We start from the raw sequence: 17,283 nt of genomic DNA, 5'->3' as shown, positions 1-17,283 counted from the left end.
CATATCTGGGGTTGCTTGTGTTTCAATGTAGAGGGGCCTGGCCTGCAGTTCGGGCAGGGCTTCTGCCATTGGTGGCAGGTCCTGACTGATTTTCATCCTCACCCCCGACGAACTGGTCGGGGGTGAGGATGATGATGTGTTCAAAGAAGCTGTCATCAGAATCTTTAAATGGTTCTCCAATTACGAGAATACTGTCCTCCACTGTTTGAAGTTCTACACCAGGAAACAAGAGAGTGCGGAGCCCGTCGATGACTACGTCACCAGAATGAGGGAGCTGGCAGCGCTCTGTGGATTTGGTGACAATGCCGAAAACATGATCTGCGAAATGCTAGCTGCACATATGAACTGCAGAAAAGTGCAGGATAACTTCATTCTTGAGAAGGAACTGAACTTTGATAAGGCTATCCAGATTGCCTGGGCAGAAGAAAAGACGTTGTGCAGGCGTAAAGAAATGTCGTGAAAAACGCTGGATGCCGATGGGCATGCCGTGCTATGGAAGGGACAGCGTGGTAAACTCAGAAGTGAGTTCAATGACAATAAGGGAGGTAAGAGAGAATCTCTGAAGTGCCACAGATGTGCCAGCATGCAACACCTGGCGAATGTCAAGGACTGTCCCGCCAGGAGCAAGGAGTGCTCGAACTGTAGACGATATGGCCACATTGCAATTGACTGCAGATAGAGGGGAAAGAGCACTCGTGTGTACTTTTCGGAGGAAGGTCCGGCAGTCCTAGGGTGGGACGACCAGCACAAACTGAATGGATCCCAGCACCGATGATCAGGTGCTCTGAATCAAAATAGGAGGATAGTCAGTGTCAAGAGACAAATTTCCCACTTTGATCTCTGAAGTTCCAGACAAAATAAGAAACTATGTGCACAAGATAAGGTTGAAGCCCCCGTACCCACAACCGCCAGAAGCGCTTTACAGGCTCAACTAGAGAAGATGGTGAAAGATGGCACTATTGAAACAGTCGAATCCTCTGAATGGGTGAGCCCATTGGTACTCATCAATAAACAGCAGTCGGAGGCACTCTTAAGCAGCTGTTAAAATGACTGCCTGAAGTGGAAGCTCTGTGCATCGGCCCATCACAATCACCCACGGTGGCATACATAGGAGCCAGAAAATACTAGGATTTGTGACATACACCTGGCCCAGCTGTGGGGATCGGCTAGCGAAATCCTGGACTGATCCGCTGAGCAGAACACCCAAAACATTGATGCACTCCTGCTCTCTATATGGCAGAGTCCAAGCACAGAGTAGCCCAGCCAAGATTCTCTATGCAGTCGGTGTGGTTGAGCAATCAAGACTTAAGCTCTCAGGAGGTGATGCTGGCTGGTCCTTAAGTACAGTGTAGTCCCCAAGCACCCACAAAGGAATGTCCATACACTATGTTAGTGATAACACAGTTCTTTATATAAATAGGCTCAAGTTATGTACACAATCAAAATAACACACGTTGTGCTCAAGTTAATCTAAAATGGTAAATATATTCAGTTTCTATGTGGTACCACAATTACTCTTTGATTCCATCAAAATGCATCAACTGTACTCAGTTCAAATGGCATACAAAGCCGTCAATAATGTGAACCAACAATAGACATAGGAGGAAAGCAGGTTGGTTAAAACAGTAGGCAGAATACTGTGCCCCTTCCACTAGGCACCATTCTGTATGAGGATCCTCCCACCTGGGCAACCTGTAAATAAAGATATAATACAAGCCCAGTCCATAAATTGATTATGAGTCTTATTTCTCTCTAAAAAGGTTCTACGGCTCCAATGTACCTGGAATAGCAGAGTTTGATGTCGGGTCATCAACGGATCCTTCTTGAGCGGCTCCCTTTAAGGCAGGAGCCACGGATGGTCGAGATCCTACGAGGAAATGGTGAACAAAGGTGTAGAGGCAGTAGCTTTGGTCCAGGCGGTGCTCGTCGGTGATCGGTCATCGACGTCCTGCGAAGATGAGGCGTGTAGGGCACCTCGGCGACGATAGTTCGGTGCCGCAAAGAGTTACTGAAGAACTTTGGCCCAGCAAGGGCGTCGAGTCGTCAGCGTCTCTGTGGTCTTCGAGTGGCGGGAAACCCACCGGCGGATTCTCCTCGGCGCGTCGGCAGCCTTGACTTTCTCCGGCGGGACAAAGCAGTTAGCGGTGCTGGCGAGAGAGTCATTGGATTCAAATGTCTTGATCAATGGAGAGTTGTGGCTCTAGTTTTCTGCGGCGCGGCGTCAAGCGGTTCCCGCTTCTGGGCAACACAGCCTCGACGGGCCTCCAGCGGTTATAGCAAACCTGTGAACTCTGGTCGACGACGGTGGACGGCTGTCCGGTGCTTCTCTTCGTTCTCCTCGGCGGTACCCGTCTGCGGTTGAGTCTTTTGAAGGCTGACTTCCAGGGCGCCTTGCATGGTCCCTCATAGATCGGGAAGAGTTCTCCTATCCAGGCCCTCTCTTGGATCCGTTTTGACGGCACAGCAGCTTTTGAATTGTGGTGAAGGTAACAGCAGTCAACCTTCTTCTTCGTGCTCAGCTTCCAGAATAAGCATCAGTTTTGACTTCAGCTTTTGAACAATTTATAGCAGTGAGATGCCACCACTTATACTGTTCTGTCTCTCATTCACTCTGCTGGGTCACACTCAGGCAACCAATCACTCAGAAGGGCATTCAAGCAGTCAGGCAGCCAATCAGGCTCACAGTGCATTCAGGCAATTCTCCTCCCTCCAGAGACTCACAACAAGTAATGTGTATTGGGACAAGTACCCAGCCATTCAGCACTCCACACTACATTCATACCAGTTTTGGGCAGGGCTGTCTCAGTCATTGTATTACATACCAGATACCAGACAACCATAACATGAAGTGCCTATTGGTCACAAACTCCATTCACCCAGGTCCCACTCACAGGGTGTACCCACAACATAGAGTCACTGGGAAGGCTCCAGCCAGTCTGGCCTGGACTTCCCCACAATGCATATGGAACTTCCACCCAACAGCCAGTCAGGGGGAAGGGACAGAGTCAGGGCTTCCCAGGACCTTGGGAAAAACAAGGTAAAAGGCAATAGAAAGCAAGAGGCCACAGGGGCCATCTTGTCTTCTATCAGGAATCAACTGATTCCAATGGCAGGGCCTGGGTATCCTGAAATGGAGGATACTCAGAACACCTGTCAAATTCTGCATGGAGCTGCCACCAGCCCATACCCTGCTTTGTGGGCCACACACAGGTGCCCAAAAACCATACACTAGGGGTGCAGGGTTGTACCCCACTCATGGGTGCCATAAGGGTATCCCAAGGGTCTGTACACCAAACCAAAAAAGAGGAAGAGTTGCACTTCCAGGAGTCCCACGTGGACTCCTGGGCAGAAAACAATACAGAAAACAAATGAAAAAGGACTACAGAACAAGGACAGGGAGGCCCTGTCCCTCCAATGCATTTCCAGCATCACAGTCGCCCCCCCCCCCCAGACTGAGGTTAGGGCGTCTAATCTCCCATGAGATTGACACCTTCATCCAGATGGTCAACATATCTTCTAGAAAGGCCATCTGCATTATCGCGACTCTTCCCTGCTCTATGCTCTATGGTGATGTCTAACCCCTGCAGGCTAATGGACCACCTGAGCAGTTTCGGGTTTTCACCCTTCATCTCCACTTCAAGGGCTTATGGTTTGTTTGAACCTTGAAGGTAGACCCCTAAGGTAGGGCCTAAAACACCTAAGGCTCCAAACTATACTGCAACATTCCTTTTCAACAGTAGCCCACCTAAGTTCTCTACCCTTGAGTTGTCTACTGATGAATATAATCGGATGTTCCCTCCCTTTGTCATCTAACTGGGACATGACAGCTCCTATTCGGGTGTCACAGGCATCCAACTGGACGATAAAGGGTTTGCTGTAATCCGGCGCACACAACACATGTGCCCTACACAGACTTTCTTTCAAGCCAACAAAGGTCCTCTGACAGTCTTCTGTCCAATTAACCTTCCTTGATTTTTTGGGCGAAGTCAGAGCTGTCAGAGGGCCATCTATGGTTCCGCCATGAAGTTGTGATAATACCCAGTGAGTCCCTGGGTTTGAGTAGTGGGAGTCTCCCAGCCATGTACATCCTGTACTTTACTGGGGAGAGGTTGGATTCAACCCCCTCCTACCTCATGACCAAGATAAGTGACTTTCCCTTGAGCTATCTGGCACTTGGTGGCCTTGATAGTGAGGCTAGCCCTTTTCAAGGCATGCAACACTTTATCCAGGTGAGTGAAATGCTCTTCCGAGGTAGAACTGTAGACGTCAATATCGTCTAGGTAGGCCACACAAAAGACCTCCAGCCCACTGAGCGCATGATTGACTAATCTCTGGAAGGTGGCAGGTGCATTTGTCAACCCAAAAGGCATGACTCTAAACTGGTAGAGCCCCTCAGGGGTTGAGAATGCACTCTTTTCCTTTGCATGGTCCGTCAGGGCTATTTGCCAACAGCCTAAAGAGAGGTCAAAGGTGCTCACACATTTGGCAGCACCCATCGTGTCCACAAGCTCATCAGGCTCACTGAAAGTGCAAGTTCCAACCTCTTCCTACACTTTTATTTTAAAACAAAATTGTTCTGGAACGGTTTCTTTTTAAAATAAAAGTATAGGAACGGTAAAACGTAATCAAAAGAAGTAGAGGAGCACTGCTCCCGACTGCTGCCGCCCACTTCGACCACTGAGGTTACCCCACACTCTTTCCACATGGTTTTCATGTATCTTGACATGAAGTTCAATCCTCTGTCAGAGACAACTTCCTTAGGGAATCCAACTCTGGTGAAAATGCCTAGGAGAACCTGGGCGACCACCTTGGCAGTAACAGTCCGAAGGGGTATACCTTCAAGCTACCTGGTGGCATGATCTACCAAAACTAGGATGAACCGATGCCCACCTGAAGTGGGAGGGTCAAGGGGACTGACAATGTCGATGCCCACCCTCTCAAATGGTGTGCCAGCCACTGGCAATGGCTGCAGTGGGGCAATGACACTGCCTCCAGTCTTGCCAGACAACTGACAAGTTGGGTAGGTCCTGCAGTGGGACTTCACTTCTACTCCCATCTGGGGCTAGTAGAAATCTGCAGAGAGCCTCTGCTTAGTCCTCTTGGTACCAAGATGACCAACCAATGGCACCTCGTGCGCAAACTGCATAGGAAGGGCCTGTAAACCTGGGGTACCACCAACCTCTTGAGGGCACCAGGTTCAGGCTTAGTAGGCTCACTAACAAGGAGATCACCCTCCTAATATATCTGGAATGACCTAGGCTCTTCTCCTTGTGCCTGGGTCAGGGCCTGTTTCCTCAGACTCTCGAGAGAGTGGCATTCTCTCTGACCCCCTTAGAAGTCTCCACTAGAGGGCCCCCCTTCAGCCAGCAGGCATTGAAGGTCGGGGTGATCCTCTGGGTTGAGCACCTCTCCCGTAGGGTGGTCTTCTGCCTCTTCTCCCTCAGGAGTTGAGTTTGGGTTCACCACTGGACCCAGCCCGTCCAAAGCATGAATCCCAGTGGGTCCTTCTGAAGAAGCAGGTAGAGAAGGAGCCCCCTTCACAGAAGTGGCTTTCTTACTCCTCTGTCTTCTTTCCTTGGGTTTCCCAGTCGGCTTGGGTACCGGACTTCCAGCCCGACCCGGTGTGACCTGTGATCGGGTAACTGCCGCAGCAGTCATGGGTAGACTATCCGCGATCATACCCAATTCCACCAAATCGTTGCCTAACAAAATGTTAGCAGGTACATTGTCCTGAACCAGGACAGGAAGCCTTGCTGTCATGTCTCCAATCGTAATGTTGACTAAGGCTTCAGGCGATATTTTGGGAGGCCCGCAAGCTAACCTGGTAGTTCCCAGAGGAGGACCTACATAGTCCTCTGGCTTGAGTAGGGTCCCGTCCACCACTGTCATGCTTGGTCTGGTGTCTCTCAAACCAGTAGAAGGCTGGCCATTCAGGAGGACACTTCTCAAAAATCTATGGGTGTTCTGTGGGATTGTCGCCAGTACTTCTGCACACTGGTCCCAGGCCCCAAGGGACACCAGGGATATCTCTACAGGAGCACCAAATGTGATTCCTGTAGAGGAGGGGAAGACAGTGGCCTTCAACTCAGGCATGGGGTAAAAGTAGGTCAGGCTGACAGCCTGGACTCCAAGTGCCTTACCTTTACACTTGGGGTCACCCTTCTTGTGGTCCAGAGCCCCACAGTCCCAACAAGTGCCAGGAATGCGGGGTACGGTACTGGAACCACTGGGAGCCTGCTTTGCAGCAAGTGGACCACTACTCTTACTCCCACCCACATAGGACATATACCCACTAGATATTTGGGTCTTAGGAGAAGAAGGTTTTGGTTTACTCGACTGTGATTGCTTTTGGGACTCTTCAGACTTCTGAGAGGTCCCATTTTCTTTGTCCTTATCCTTCCCAATGGAGTCCTTAGGGGACACCCGGTGGGAGACCCACTTGTCAGCCAGCCTGGTCAGATTAAAGGGATCTAAAAGGTTCTGGTCAGCAACATACTGACACAGCTCTGGTGAATAGGCTTCAGAAAAATGCTTAAAAAACAAAAGGTGGGACAATTCAACAAAGGTTTTCACCTTGTATCCATCAATCCACCCCATCACCCACTCAACCCATAAAACATTCTCTCTTTTCTTAAATTGCCTGAACCTTTTAAGGTATTGGGTAGGTGTCTTGTCAAACTTGGCAATCAAAGCAGACTTCATGCACTCATACTGACCCTTTTTCTTCCATACACAGTTTCAGAATACAGTCATATCCAGTCCGAGGCACTCTGCTTAACAAACACTTAGCCTAATCTCTTTTATCAACATCATAGATTCCACAAGCCACCTCAAACGCTTCTATCCATTGGAGGATATCAGAACCCTCCACATACACGCCAACCAAATATTTCATAAACTTGGTGGCTGGAGACCTGACACTCTCAACTGGTTTAGCTGAAGTCTCCACTTTAGCTTTCTCTAGCTGGATTCGCTGACATTCAGTGTCCTTGTTCTTTTTTTGTCAAAGATATTTTTATTAGCATTTTTAAACAACAAAACATCTTCCAACGTGAAGTTTTCCCCCTTCCCTTGCTTTCTCCCCCGCATCCCTCTGATCTGGTGTCGTCTTTGCGCTAGCACTGCTCGTCGTGATGGTGCCTCTTAGGCATTTTTGACTCTTTGGATATCTCCTGTGGTTCTCCCTCCATGTTGGTCCCCCTGCGTGGGTCCTTTCATAGGTTGCCTTCCCCCGGGGGTCTGTTATTCCCAGCAGACCCATGGACCTGGGGCACCATGCTCAGCGCCCTCCGTCCCTTAGGTATCTCAGTAGGCTTGAGCAGTCAGTACGGAACCTGTTGTGTTCCCCTTGTATCAAGTATGTGAGCCATTCCATGGCGACAATTGACCAGATTTTTGCTACCCATTCGTGGTCCTGTGGGGGGTCTCTTTATTTCCATTTAGGTGCTAGCACCAGAGCTGCTGCCATCATCATTATAATATAAAAATTGCGTGCTGGCTTTGATGCGATGTCCTCTAGGCCCTGTTGAGTCCTATTATTTCTAGACCTCTGTTCCCTCTGCATTTGACTCCTAGGATCTGCTCAACCGCTTTCTGAATTCACCTCCAGGAGTGGTCTATTTTTGGCACAATCCCACCAAATGTAGCTCCAAGTACCCTCCCCTCCACATTCCCTCCAGCAGAGCTGTGAGGTCCCTGTGTATATTCTATGTAACCTGACCGTTGTTAAGTGCCATTGGAGTATTAGCTTCAGCCAGATCTCTCTGATTTGGAGGGATCTTCATAATTTGGGGATCTGTGCCCACAGTCTCTTCCACTTTGCCTCCTCTATTGTGCACCCTGTTGCTGTTTCCCATTTTATCATATATGCCCTGGCTGGGGGTTCCACTCCCTCCTTAGCGTGTTTTTATATGGATGTGACCACTTTCTTATCTCCAGGGTCTGTGTTCAGATACTTCTCGAAAGGGGTTAGTTGACGGCTCCCCGCTGTTTTCATGGTGGGATGTAGTAGCCAATGGCTGAGTTGGACATATGCATACCTCTGATTTTACCCTAAGTCAAAATTCATTTTGCATTGCTCAAATAGTTTAACCTGTTCTCCATTAAATAGGTCTCTAGCCATGTGGCATCCCCCTTGCTTCAGGTTCTTGAACGTGGAAGTTTTGTGTCCTGGAGTGAATTGCGGGTTGTCGAAGAGGGGGTGGATATGGGGAAGGGTAGGTGGTGATGTGGGACTTTTTTGCTGCGTAGTCCCATGCCTCTCCCACTGCAGATAGGATTAGACTACTGTACATCAGAGTCGGTCTAGCTGCCCTGGGTTTCCACAGGATTCCTCCCAAACTCCCCCGCGGCCGTCCTGTCCATTGGTCTCCATATTTTCCCACAGTCGTCCTCCTGCCAATCTCTAACAGCTCTTGTTTGGGCAGCTGTGTAGTAGGTCCTGACATTTGGTTCCCCCACCTCCCTCAGGAAGTTGGCATTCTCATTTGTTTTGTGGATACTCTTGGTGGTTTATTGTTCCACACAAATTGATTTGTGAGTTTGCATAGGGATCTAAACAAGGTCGGCGGTATGCGAGTCGGGAGGGCCGTGAAATGGTAGAGCAATTGTGGCAATACCACCATCTTTAGGACATTAATGCGTCCTAAACAGGTCATGGACAGTGGGCCCCAGTCGATTATTTTAGTTTTGAGTTTCTCCTAGAGGGGTGGATATTTTGCTTGGTAAAGGCCTCCCACCGTTTTGGCCAGTCGTACCCCCAGATACGTTATGGCATTATCTACCCATCTATACTGGTAGGTCTTTTTGAGAACTTGCTCTACCCTGTCCGTGAGGGTGAGGCTGAGGATTTCAGATTTGTTTGTGTTCACATTTAACCCAGCTACTGCCCCAAAGTGGTTCAGTTCCATGTTTACTGCTGTTAGGGAGGTATCAGGTCGTGTCACTGTCAGGAGCATGTCGTCAGCGAAGACAGTGACTTTGTGGAGGCACCCCCCAAAAGGTATTCCTGCTATGTCCTTGTTTGCTCTTATAGCTTCTAGGAAGGGTTCCAGATGTAAAGCGTATAGTATGGGGGACAGCGGGCATCCCTGTTTTGTACCCCTCTCGACTGCAGCCAGTTCAGAGATGTGCCCATTTCTGGATAGCCTGAGGAGCGAGTGTTGATAGCCTGCTCTGATTCGACCCAGGTACTTGGGCCCAAATCCCATCTTGATCATGGTTGCAAAGAGAAATCCCCACTCAACCCGGTCAAAGGCTTTTTCGGCATCCAATGCTAGCAGGAGGGCAGGGATTTCTCTCTTTTGGGTCTTCTCAATTATGTGTGCTATTCTCCTGACATTGTCTCCGATCTGTTTACCTCTTACAAAGCCTGACTGATCAGGTTGAACAATTTTGGGGAGTATCGGGTCAAGTCTGGATGCGAGGATTATCGTGTGAATTTTTCGTGTTGCTGTTGATTAGAGCTATGGGGCGATAGGATCTGCATTCTGAGGGGTCTTTGCCTTTTTTGGGAATTAGTATCACCTTCGCCTTTTCCATTGATTTGGGTAGAGCGCTGGTCGTCCCAATGTGGTTAAATAATGTGAGAAGGGGAATTGGGATTTCTTTATGTGTTTTATAAAATTCTGCGTCAAAGCCGTCTGGCCCTGGGGATTTATTAATGGGTAGAGAGTTTATTGCGGCTGTGACCTCGTCTTTTGTGATTTATTGTGATTTGCCCTTCCAGGGCTTCCCTCTCCACTTCTGAGATTTGTTGTATTTCGATTCTTTTTAGATAGGCTTCCTGGCGTGTAGGTGACGGGTTATCAGAGGTGTATAATTTGGTGTAGAACTGTACAATCTCCGTCTCTATGTCCTTGCTGTTGGTGCTATTCGGGCCTCCATTAACCTTGATTTTTAAGATTGTTTTAGCCTTTTCTTCTTTCCTCAACATTCTGGCTAGTAGACGGTCTGATTTATTGGCCTTGATGTAATATTTTTGCCTGAGCTGCAGTAGGTTGCGTTCCGTTGCACTGGTTTGTAAGAGGTCTAACTGCCCTTGGATCGCCCTGTATTCCCTTTTGATGGCGGGCGTCTGTGTCGAGTCCATCCTCGCCATAATGTCTTTTAGTCCATCCACTAGTTGGCCTTCTTCCAACCTCAGCTTCCTGTCTTTCTAGCTTTTATGGCTATGATTTTCCCTCTTATTGTTGGTTTGAGTGCGTCCCACCATATCTGTGGGGTGGTATCACCGACCTTGTTATTTTTTGTAAAGGCCTGCATTCCCTCAGCTACTTCCCGGGCGAGTGTTATGTCTTTAAAGAGCGGGGCCGGATAGCGCCGCTTCCAGAGGCCCGGTAGGCCTTGTTTCCTTTTTAAGGTGAGAGTTATTGGAGCAGGGTAAGAGAGCAAGATTGCACCCAGAGCTATGCCCGTTGCCTTCCCGAGCAGGGCTCTGGAGATCCATATATAGTCAATTCTTGAGTGTGATCGGTGTGCGTGCGAATAGAAGGTGTATCCCTCTCTGTCCTCTTGCAGTTCCCTCCATGTGTCTATTATCGCCCGGTCCTGTGTTTTCCTCTTGAGTTCCCCTGAGGGTCGGACTAATGGCTCCTGGGGGATCGAGCTCCTGTCTTTATTGGGGTCCCACGCCATATTGAGGTCTCCTGTTAGTATGATGCTTGATTTGGAGAATTTCTCTAGGCGGGTGAGGGCTTTTTGAATAAAGGTGTCTTGTCCTGTGTTGGGTGCATAGAGTGTAGCCACCGTGTAGGACTCTCCCCTCCCTTCCAGCACCACTGCTATGTATCTCCCCTGATCATCTGTTTCTTACCCTTTGACAGTCATATCCAGCCCGTCTTTCAATGCCAGCAATACTCCCCCTTTTTTGTTGTGTTGCGTGGCCTGAATAATTCTTGAGTATGCCCAGAACTTTATCCTTTGCGTATCGCGGGTTTGAATGTGAGTCTCTTGCAGTGTGACTATGGGCCTCATTACGAGAATGGAGGTAATGAAAATAGGAAGACGGAATGGTATAACCGGCATCATTAACAGGTCCGGGCTATTACGACCCAACAACCCGCCACCGTCCGTACTGTGCCCCTTCATACCGGCATGCGTGCGTACACGCGCCACTACACGCGCCCCTTTGTGGCGGAAATACTGGGATGCCGGTAATAGGAGGACATTGCACTTACCGGCATCCCGAAGGCGGTAATTAGGGCCTGCACGACGGCGGCAATACAGGCATCGTAGACCACCCGTAAATAGCAACCTGCAGTGTAGGCAACTGCCACAGGTGCACACAATCACCACAGGTGGAGTTAATGGAGCCTGTCCCAGTACAAAAGGAGTACACCCACACACCACACCCCTTCCCACACCAAAATGATACCACTAGCTGTTGCAATCATGGGGCTGGAGGACATGCCTGTACTGCTACAACTACAGCAACAACAGCTACAACAACAGGCAGCGCAGAGGAGATGCAGGAGGAGAAGCAGGGTGAGACAGCCCCAGCAATTACCACCAGTGCAGCCAGTAGTACCTCGTATGCAGCCACCAATCTCTCGCATCAGACCCAGTCCATTCAATCTAACCCCTGAGCAGATCCACACCCTGTACCGGTTGGACCGGGACACCATCACCACCATAGTGGACATGATACACAACGACATCGTCAGCCACATAGAAATACGCACTGCCATCCCCCCGCTACTAAAGGTGGTGTCTGTGCTCCACTTCCTGGCCACAGGCACCTACCAGCACACAGTGGGCCAGCTGCATGGCATATCACAACCACTCTTTTCACGCATGCTGACCCAATGCTGGATGCCCTCCTGAAGCACACTAGCACCCACATATCCCTACCACGGACTGCCCAGGAGCTTGCCGACACTAAAGTAGGCTTCCATGCACTGGCAGGCATGCCCAATTGTGTTGGTGCCCCGACTGCACCCATGTAGAATTGGTCGCCCCTCATGCAACAGAGGGGGCAATCGCAAGCAATACCACTCCATCAATGTGCAGATGGTATGTGACTCCAGCAAGATCATCACATAATGTTGCGCCCGATATCCCGGATCTACACATGATGCCATGGTGCTGCGTAACTCCACGCTACCCCGCCACATGGAGCAACATGCTGGACGACGTGCCTGGCTGCTCAGTGAGTTTCCTGACTGGCCCATGGCAGTGCATTGGGGTTCTGAGGTGGGGGGATGCATACTCCACCTGGGTGGGAATGGGGGGATGCATACTCCACCGGGGTGGGAATGGGGGAGGACATACTCCACCTGGGTGGGATTGGGGGGGATGCATACTCCACCTGGGTGGGAATGGGGGGGGGACATACTCCACCTGGTTGGGATTGGGGGGGATGCATACTCCACCTGGGTGGGAATGGGGGGGCAGTGCATACTCCACCTGGGTGGGAATGGGCGGTGAGCGGACAATGTACTCAGAGCTAAACACTTCTGACCTGAACCTCCAAACTCGAACATGACACATCAATTCCACACATTAGATCAATGCCGTACATCAATGACAACATGCAACACGCACAACCAAGCCCCCATGGGTATGTCAAGCGATGCATGGCTAAACATGAGAACAACCGTGCCAATGTCGCTAGTGTGATTAGGCACAGAGTAGCATACAGTTCAATTATGGGAGCCAAGACATCATTCCACGTCCACAGTCCATCCGCATCAGCATGCAAGTGTACACCCTGCATCTTCTGAACAATGCAATCCACACTAGCAGACCATACAGCAGTACACAATGCATCCAATCAATCTGTGTGCATACGTACATGGGCATGTGCATGTCAACACCAAATAGCTGCGGCCATGGCCGTGAATCCCAAAGGTGGCAGCTCAGAATGACTCACACAGGCCTCTTTGTGCTCCCATGCAGGTGATGGAGGCTATCCCTTGAAGCCGTGGCTACTTACACCTGTGCGGAACCCGCAGAACAGGCACAAAGAGGAGTACAAGCGGGTTCATACCCGTACCCGTGTCGTAATTGAGCAGACCTTTGGCCTGTTGAAGGCGCGGTTCCGTGTCCTAAGCAGGTCTGGTGGAGCACTCCTTTATGGGCCTCAGAAGGTGGCAAAGATCACCATGGCCTGTGTCATGCTGCACAATATGTGCATCCGGAGAAATGTACCACTGCCACCTGACATTGACATGCATGCACCGGGAGAGGATGATGAGGATGATGATGGAGGAGAAGCAGCACCCCTTCCAGTACGTGATGCACAAGATGGCCGTGCTGTACGCCAATCCCTGATTGACGAATACTTGTGAACCACAGGGACGTTGATGGATATGTGTCAGTGCTACACTGAGCACTGGGTCGATGTGGACATGCACACAGGGTATGTGGGGAGTTGGGCACTGTGCACTGTCATGAATAAAATGAACACATAGGAAATAAAAAATGTCCAGGCATTAAATGACTCACCACTCACACGCACTCCCCCCTCTCCCCTCCAGCCCCAAACACCCAAATACCCCATTCCCCCAATGAACACCCCATACCCCCAATGAACTCCCCATACCCCCAATGAACCCCCCATACCCCCAATGAACTCTACATACCCCCAATGAACTCCCCATACCCCCCAATGAACTCCCTCTGAATCCCCTATACACCACCAACACCACCTCCCCCCACACCCATTGTCATCCCACACTATTTGCGGGCTTTCTTTGTGTCCGGGGGCATCATTTCGGTCAGCCTCGCACTCCGCCTTGTCATCCGCACAGGGCTGGAGTGTGCGGAGGATGCTAGTGTGGAGGATGGGTGGATGCAGTTTGAATTGGCAAGGCCGGCGCAGGTTGCTGGTGCTGCATGTTTTGCAGGATGCTGGTCAGGACCTGCGTGACGGCCCCCAAACTGTCACGTCTCATGACCGCACAGGCATTAATGGCGGCAGTGTTCCCAGCAATGGCCTGACCGATCTCTCCTCTCAGTCAGCCACTTATTGGCGCACAAGTTCAATCATGGAGTCCTGCTTTGCCTCCACCCTTGACAGCCGGGCCTCCAAGTCAGTGGGAGCAGCAGAGGTTGAGGGTGCTGCTGCTGGGCGTGCGATTGCAGGGCTGGCCTCGGGGTGGTACTGAGGTCGGAACTGTGCAGTGCAGGATCCGGCATGGGGCTGGAGAGTGTGGCCGGAGTGTGGGGTTGGAGGGTGGGCGGGGGGCTAGGGGTGTGTGTACATTCCACATGAATTGTTCCACCTTGGTCCACGTACTCCTCTGCTCCTAGATCAACATCACTGAGTGGGGCTGTGGCTGCTGCCTCACCCACTGAGCTTGTGGCAGCGGACTGGCTGCCATCAGCCTCCCCTTCGGCTGTTGTTGCCAGCTCTGTGGTAGCAGTCACGTCCACTGCTGTGGTGTCCTCGTGTGCCTGCATGGCCTGTGCACCTGCCCTGGATTGGACTGTGCGCCGCGGTGCTGTCCCGGCGGTGGATTAGCCAGTGGCCGGCGGACTGGCCCTGGACGTAGAAGGCCTTGTGGATGGGTCCTGACTCCCACCTTCTCCATCAGTGCCTGTGTGGGAGGAAGAGATGCAGGGCATCAGTGACACTGTTACATGCAAGAAGCATGAGATGGTGCTGCACTGTATTTCATTTGTCAAACATTGCAATCTTATAGGTGTATCACACAGGGTAGTTTCAAGGGGGGGCATATTGGCATTTGCCGTGGCATCTCCATTTGGCACTGATACGTACCAGGTGGTATGCCTTTGTATTGGGCTTTGTGTGATGTGTTACATGCAAATGGTCCCTGTGTGTTGGTGTCTGTTCGTAATGGGATTGGCACACAGCATGCATTTCAGTGTGGCAAGGTTTGGGCCTCCATCTGGACATGGATCTGTAAATGTGTGTACGATGGGCCATGCATTGCCTTGCCTCGGCTCACGTTCACATCAGGTGTGCTACGTCATGGTTTGGTCTACTGGGGTTTGCAGGGTCACTCACCACCTTCTCCAAATGTCGCGGCACCCGTCTCCATTTCCCCAAAGCCCGCTATCGACTCCATCTGGATAGTTGTGCTACAGGTTTCCTTCCAGTGCATAAGTTTAACTGGTGAGTGCACACCCCTGCCTGTGGCCATGGCCTCCTTCCGATTGCTGACCAGGATGTTCCGGACCTTGAGACAGAGGTCGTCCCATCTTTTTTTGCATTCTTTGACTGTCCGGGGGGTGGTGCCTACCGCAGACACCTTGTGTGCTACCTATGCCACATTTCCTTCTTCTTCAACTGCACCTCCTTTTTGAGGTTGTACGTAAATACCTCATTGGCATGGGCAGCAAGGGTATCTGCCAACATATTCAATTCCTCATCTAAGAAGCGCTTATTGCGCAGGCGGGGGGGGAGGTGGTTTTTCGGGTTGCCTTGTGTTAGGGAGAATTTCCCTCACCTAGTGAGTCCCCCAGCAGCTTTTCTGGACTTCTGGAGTTTATTTTTTTCCACTTGGTAAGAGTGTGAGCTTTTCCCCTACTCTTACCTATGTTTTGCCATGTGTATTTCTCTGTTTTTGTGATTGTGGCCTCTGAAGTACCCCACTTCAGTAGCCCCCTTCTTTTTGTGTGTCACACAGCACCTTCAGTGCCGTGGCACAGGGTTGTCTTTGAGACTTCCCCCGACTCCATTTCTGAGGGTGACTACAGTCCCCCAGAAAAGGGTAAAGTTGCCATTAACTTTACTTAGTCAATCTACCACAGATCCAGTACACCCCATCTTCCATGGATTACTGGAAAGGGTTAATTCATATCCCTTTTTATCTGTACCTCCTAGAGCATTGTATTGCTCTTTTAACATTTAGACTTGGCTGGTGGCAGTGGTATCTACCCTAACTTTTCTACCGCGATTATACTAGATAAACGTGCTATTGTTCTTGGCTATTATATTAGCCTCGAACATAAACCCACTTGACCAAATCGTCTTTCTTTTGGCTCCGGTTGGGTTTATTCACCATTTCTTTTTGTTAAAGTCCTTCTTGTGTTTTACTGTGCCCGGCAAACTCGGTTTGCCTTCTTTGTTCACCGTCTTTTGGCGGGCTTCTGCTCAGAAGCCTTCCACCAGGCGCCTGGGTGTCTAGGAGGGCTGAATGTGAGGAAGGGGTGTAGTCACCCCCTGCACAGGGTATCCTAGGAAACCCAAGTCGCACTTTGCCATGATTGTCTGAGGTGGTTGTCCAGGCTGGACAACCCCCTGCTGGGTGATTGACAGCTAGGCTGTGTGAATGGGGGTTTTGGGCTAAAAGGCAGGTCTCTTGGGCTAGAAGTCAGAGAGTCGCCACTGGAACTGCAAGGAACCGAAGAGAAACGGAGAGAACGACGGCTGCTGACACTACCCCGTCCCGGTGAAGCCCTGCTGCAGTCCTGAGCTATCTACCCTTCAACGACTAAGAGAAGATCCAGTCCGGAGTCTTCTTCCCTTAAGCCTGGTGGGGATAACCAGCTCATCTTCCACAGCTAGAGGATCCTCTTCCTTGGTCGAAATCGCTGAACGCTGCTGTAGTGGTCCGGATAGCCATTTGAAGAGCCTCTCCTGTTTTTAAGGAGCGCACCTTTTATTCCTCGTCGCTGCTGCCGGCCTCATCCCTGTGTGGTGCAGACCCCCTTCAGACGTCCTCCTTCACAACAAAGCTCCAGGAACCGTGGGTCTGCGGGAAACCAATAGGAACAACTGCCAGGGCACCAGCTACACCATTGGAATAAGGTACTGTGTTCTACTTGAGGAAACTGGGTGAACCTCTTTTCTTCATCTCCAAGGCTTGCCCTTGTCTTCCCTCCCTCTTATAACTTTTGCTTCCGAACATTGACAATATCAAAGTACTCTTGGCTACGTTGAATCGTGAAGTGTCTGACTGTGTGATCTTCGGCAACAGACCCCTCGGTGTCGCTTGACCCTGGCTACGGCACTTTGGCTTTTGAACTCCTGTCTGTGAGTGTTTCTCGATTCTGTCTGCCTAACCAAAATATTGCCTGTGATTTTTGCCTCCAACTCCCTCTGGGTATCTCAGGTGCTAAGTGTGTTTTGCCCCGGTAGCATTTCATGTCACGGATACGCGTTTATTTAGTAGACTGAACTGTCAAAAAGTGATCGCAATCATATTCGCGGTAACGTGTTTTGTTCGTAACACCGGTTCATTCAAACACATGGTACTTACCTTGAGACATACTGTACAAAGTGAATTTGTTAGTTGCAGTATATTTAACGTGTGGTTTTTGTTTAGTTTAAATTTAGTAGAAGTGTTGTGTTTATAACGAATAGTTTAAAAATAA

Source organism: Ambystoma mexicanum, chromosome 6p (genome assembly GCF_040938575.1).
Source record: "Ambystoma mexicanum isolate Mex_15411 chromosome 6p, UKY_AmexF1_1, whole genome shotgun sequence".
In the NCBI taxonomy this organism is placed as follows: Eukaryota; Metazoa; Chordata; class Amphibia; order Caudata; family Ambystomatidae; genus Ambystoma; species Ambystoma mexicanum.
This window is presented reverse-complemented; position numbering follows the sequence as displayed.